The following is a 6348-nucleotide window of genomic DNA, read 5'->3' on the forward strand; positions in this document are numbered from 1 at the left end:
TGCAGCTCCACATCTGGACAATTTCTGGCTGTTTTGAAATTGAAAAAAATGCTTTAAGTGCTTGACGATGTTGCCCAAGTGACAACCCTTAAATCAGTTTTGGTTTGTATGATACAATTAGGCTGGAGTAGGAGCTGGTAGCACAGATTTTAGATTAGCATTTGATTTAGAGCAACTCGCTGGAAGTCTGCTGCCATGCTGATCGAATGGTGTCGGTCCAGTGTCCCTGTGATATTGCTCTGCCTTTGAACATGCCTTTCTCTAGCACTGAATTGTTATAATTGTATGTGAAAATCAGTGGTGGAGGAATTTGAAATGGCTTGTGTTTCAACATCACTCTTGAAGAGAGATGGATGGGAAGCCCTTAAAAGATGTGGTTAATTCAAAATTCTTTTAAAAGCACACAATCCTGAAGTTTTGCTTGACAAATTGGTCTTGACTCATCACACTATTTTGCACCAAAATGAGGAATAAAAAAGTCAAACAAAAAAGAAAATTGTTATTTTTTTACTTTTTTTATATATTGATGTTTCTCCCAACATATTAACATCTTTGCGAATGCAGTTAATAGTCACATATTCTATATCATAAAATAAAACATTAAAATCACACATGCTCAGTTTCACATTCAATGTTAACAAATTTTTGTGCATTATTTTTCACTGTGATCCCATAGAATGCTATTTATTCTCTTCATTTGTACTTCCTGTAAAAAAATATCCATTTAACTTGTATTAATGTAATTCACTTTTTTTCCCCCTAGCAGATTTGGTAGGTTTGCCCCTACAGTTTATTTCTTTAATAAATTAATGACTTCCTCTGATGTGCTTGTGAGGGCCTCTGATATTGTCTGATTGACGTTTAACCCTCTCCATTATTACACAGGGGGTAATCAATAAATAAATGAGTGATCAATGTGAATTAATTGCTTAGCAATGCATTATTCATCCGCAGAATTCATTTACGAAGAGAAGATCCCCAGTGCTGTTTATCAAGTTGAGGGAAGAGTGTAGCGAAGGAAATATTCTGCACTGAAGTTACGAGAAGACTTCTACTCTTTCAGGTACCCTGTACATAACTTATACCAATAGGTCAAACTCTTTGATAGTTTCTGTTAATTATTCGCTAGAAAACAACAGCTCAAAGTAGATTACTCAAAGTGTGTTTCTGTGTGTGTGTGTTTCTTACACAGAATGTATTATTGTCATAGTCAATATTAACATTAGCATCATTTATTGAGAATTCAGTGAGCACCTATAGCTGGTAGAGCCATCTGGTAACTTTATCTGTGTGATTAGGTTTGTTATTTTCCTATTGTTGAGACGTTGAGACGCTGTCAAAGATGCGTTTGTATCATCATACAGGTTGCTTGAATATAAGAATTACTTGAATATCATTTTGCCCTAATAGTGTCAGCTATCATGATCAACCCTCAGCTGTCATAGCCAGAAGTTTGTATACTTGCTTAAGTCGAAAAGTGCTCCACAAAAGTAAGACTTTTGCATCTTTTTCATAACATGTCACAACCAATCTTGTCTCTGGAATGTGCTTTTAGCAAACAACACTACGTTGCCTCTGGTGGTGTTAAAAAACACAGTACCCACCTAAATGGTGCTGTCAGTGTTTCCAAACCGCAAAATCAAAGAAACAAGGTTCGGGCCTCCCCTCTTCTGGCATTCTTCATTTGCAAAATGTATTATATCCTTTTAGACGCAGCATGTTTACTAAGACCTCACACTACTTTTCTGTGTAGCTGATACTCAGCAGCTGTTGCATAACATGATTCGAGTAATATCACCGACATGTACAATGTGCACACTTGCAACATCAGACTACAGCGCTGCTGTTGTTGATTTCGTTTGATTCATTCAGTGAGCGTATTTACTCCCTCCGAAGCAAACGGGGGAAAGAAGTGGATCAGACGTGTTGTGCTCAAGCCTCCTCTAATTGCCGTGGACCTCTCCCTCCACTGGCTTTCTTCTGTCCTGAGTAGAGAAAAAACACTATGTTTGTAGCTCACTGTTCAGCTTTTATCTATATTTTAAGCCACACACAAGGTGTAGAGTTGAGCTGGAGCTTGTTACAGGGGCCTGCGGCTGCATAATTCATGAGCGGGAGCGGGTTGCAGCAGCAGCTAAATAAAAGATCTTTCTTTCCGTGGCAGGACAGCAGCAGATACCTGTCCATGCTGCTAGCTAGTGTCGTGGAACATGCAGGAAGATCAATACGCATTTGTGTGACACAAATCGCTCAGACGACTGTGTGTCTTGAAAGTGATCAGTCCCCCAATGCTTGTCCCTAATGTTGATCCACTCTAAGATGCCAAAAAGACTCACGTTTCAGTCGCAGCAGGCCTACGCTACCTGATGTTCCACAATTAGAGGTGAAGGAAACGCAATTGTCTATCTACGAAGCCAATTATAGATTCGTCATATCCAGTCTTGTAGCAATTCAACGCCCAATGAGCGCAGAAGAGTCAGTGTAAAGTTGGAAGTTCCTTAATTTAAGGCAGTACTGAGCCACTGTTCCACTTTATTAGCCATTGGCGCTGAGCCCATTACAGAACACTCCAGTTTGCAGAACTCAAACTCCTTCTGCCTAGATTGCAGTGGATGGTAGATAAGACAAGATTAAAAAATAATGTCAGGAGAAAAGACTTGATGTGCAGGCGGAGGCATAAAACCGCATACGGAAGGCGGCAGCTTCAAATTGGACAGCAGACTGTGCTGTATCGTTACAAAATGCATGAATCCACTGAAGACCCAATATCAACCCCCCCTGACTGCCTGTCTTGGTTTCTCTTTTTGGACAAAGCAGCCACGGTTCTGATGAAGGGCTTTGGAGGAGCATCTCAGGGAGCTGAGGAGCGACTGATCACGTTCTGAATGAGAGCTGGAGTGAGGGTATGAGGCTAGAGTTGGTCAGAACAGGGGGTGCGGGTTCACATCTAAAGGCGCGTGCGATGCGGACTGAAGCGTGCGGAGCTGCACCGAACAGACTCTGGCTATGACGAGGTGGAGAAGGGGGGATGATCTTTTAAAAGCCTACGTTCTCCACCAGTGAAATTATTACCAGTATGTGAAAACAAGGCTGGCTTCAGGCTAGCCACCCAGGAGAGTGCTCAGCCGCAGGGTGATTTCAGAAGAAAGTAACTCAGGAGAAATAATGGGGCTGGGAGTACAAGGGGAAGGTAAAGGGAATTTTTATTTGGTTCACTCATAGTCTCGCTCTACGTTTTCTCTGAAGCCTCCACCACTTGCTCACCACCTTCTCTGAGGCTTACAGTCCTCGCTTTCTTCTCCGCTCCTGTACACCCTACATCTTGGCCGTTGGTGTGGAGTAACAAAGCTTGAAAGCCTGATGGGTGTTCACAGGGCCAGATGCTCCCTGTTTCATTGCTTGGCTGTTCACCCGCTATCAGACCCGCAGGATCTTTTTTCAGTTTGTCTAGGACTAGTATTTACATGCAATACAAATGAGAAATGTAAAGCAGACTGTTCTTTGTCATTCAGACATTGTGTGTATATATCTTTATATTAACTTTCACATTCAAATTCGTACCAGAATCTGTAAATCTAAAAACATTTCTGCTGCTTTTACTGAATCTGAATAAGCATTTTGTCAAAAGGATCTCTCCAGCTAAGAGACCTTAAATATTTACTGAAAATGTAGCTGACTCTCAGCAAATATAAATCTTGCATAACTTCATGAAGCAAGAGGAAATCTATCCCTTCTTCCCCTTATTTTCCGAATGAGCGCTGCCTGTCTTTGACCTCACAAAGATTTATTTTTTTTTAAATATGAAATTCAATAGACTTACCTGTTAAGGTAAATTAAATATCTTCTCTGTACAATACAGATCACAATATGTGTGACTCCAATTCCATCAGGATTTTCGTGATGGAATTTTCCTCACATTTTATGCACTTAAATGGGCCTTGCTTAGTGTGGGAGCTTGTGAAGTGTATACCCACACACACAAACTTGTATAGCAGGACTTGCTCTGACTGTTATCAGTTTTGACATGTCAAAGGCAAGGCAGGGCGTTAGCCTGTGGCATCCGGGAAAACATGCTAATAGTCAGATGCATTAGTGCACTCAGGGGCCCGTGATGATCAAAAAGGATGTGTGTTTTTCAGCAGCCCCATCTCATGGCCTAGCAAAGGTACAACTCATAAAGACAGCTCCTGCTCTGCATCCACATCCTGTACAATTTCAAAAACTTTTACCTTTAGTTATAGGTTACTTGAGTACATCTTGAGAACAAAAGAGGTGTTTATTTTTCATTACACTTTAAAGTGCTCAATTGTAATTTGGAGGTGGAATGATTACACAATTGATGTTTTTAATTAATCATAACAGTTAACCTTATAATGTTGATAGATAGACAGACAGACAGACAGACAGACAACTGAAACAGTTTTGACTCAACATTAGCCAATGAAAGATATGGCAAATCCATTTATCAGTACTGCCACTGAGCATTAGCTCTCGTTTTTTTGATTCCATTAGAAGACTTTCATGAATATGCTAGTGTCAAGCTAATAAAATCCATTAATATTAAATCCACCATAATACGCACCCTCTGCTCTCGTAATGGAAGTCCTGCTTTCACTGTTAATGTAAAGGCACTGTGACCAGCAGTATTCCTAGGTTTAATTGAGACGATTCACTTCAGTACCAGGAATTTGGGCTATACCAGTATGATGTTCCAGTTAATCTCTTAAGTATTTCATAATAAAACTAAACATGGCTTTTTCCTGATTCTTTTGGCATATGTGTTTTTCTGTGAGGTGCTGATTTGTTGGGGAGACTGGGAGTATAAGACAGGCTGAGAACTCATTTTTTAAAATGAGTGGTGCATTCATAAATTTGGAAGACCTTACCTTCAGGCTGTGGAAATGCAAACGGAAGACCGAAGACAAGGTGTGCAGCGCTGAAAAGGGGCGGAGCTACATAAGGTCTACTTCCCCTTTTTTTTGTGACTTTACGATGATAGGGCAGTTTAGAGTTGACAGGAAGGGAAATGGGGGAGAGGGAGGGGCGAGACTCCTCCAGCCGGGATTCGAACTCGGGACACCCATGACTCACAGTACCCGCTTGAGCGCTCTGTTATCAGTTGTAGCAGTTGTGGTTGTATCAATAACAGACCACTAGAAACTACAAGTTTGTGAAAGGACTTCCAGTGCCAGGTAAACGTAAAGCAGATTATGAATATACTTAAGATTCACAAATACCAAAACAACGTGTCTACACCAGACGCGAGCTGCACGATTTGACAAAAGCAAATAGAACCCAGTGAGGTTCTCTGCTGTGAATGTGACGCGATGCGACAAATCCATGACAGTAAACTGATGCCCCATTCTATTTCTGACGAACTCCAGCGCTCTGACACAAAGGACCATTTCAAATATTCATAAGAGAATCCTGAAAAAATAGTTTCCTCAAAAATATTAACCAGCACAAATGTTTACAACATTGATAATAATCAGAAATGTTTCATGAGCAGCAAATCAGCATATTAGAATGATTTCTCAAGGATCGTGTGACACTGAAGACTGGAGTAAAGATGCTGAAAATTCAGCTTTGATCTCAGGAATACAGTAGCCTATATGTTAAAACATTCAAATAGATCATTTAAATGGACAATATTTCACAATATTAAAGTGTTTACTGTATTTTTAATAAATAAATGTAGCCTTGGTGAGCATAAGAGACTTTCCACACAAAAATAAGAGGGGGTGGGGGGGCCTTGAAAATATTTTTCTCTACAAAAGGGGGGCCCGGCAGAAAACGTTTGGGAACCACTGGCCAACTCAAACACATGATATTTAATTTAATTCAAACAGGCCTACCTCATGTTGCACGTTTGCACTTTTTGAGAAAAACAATGGCACAATAAAAAAAGACTTTTCAGGTCTATGTCCAATCCCTCACTCTTTCTAGTTATATAAGGTTCAAATATTCTACCTGTATTTTTTTTCTCATATCGCAATATAATATCGATATCGCCTGGACAGTGTAAAATATCGTGATATGAATTTTAGCTCATATCGCCCACCCCTACCAATGGTTGAAGGTGATGTTTGTAATTTGCTGAGTCTAATACATGTTTAATAGGCTGATCTCCCTCAATGAGTTTGGCACGCAATGGGGAATCAAAACTGAAGCGGTGCTCTAACCCAGGGGCATAGCCATCATTTCAGAAGTGAGGGGGACAGAAATGTTATATATATATATATATATATATAAAAAACATTACAATATAACATTTCTGTAATCTATATAACCTACCAGTCAACAGTTTTTGAACAGTAAGATTTTTAATGTTTTATAAAGAAGTCTCTT

Source organism: Sinocyclocheilus anshuiensis, unplaced genomic scaffold, assembly GCF_001515605.1.
Source record: "Sinocyclocheilus anshuiensis isolate Anshui unplaced genomic scaffold, SAMN03320099.WGS_v1.1 scaffold1487, whole genome shotgun sequence".
In the NCBI taxonomy this organism is placed as follows: domain Eukaryota; kingdom Metazoa; phylum Chordata; class Actinopteri; order Cypriniformes; family Cyprinidae; genus Sinocyclocheilus; species Sinocyclocheilus anshuiensis.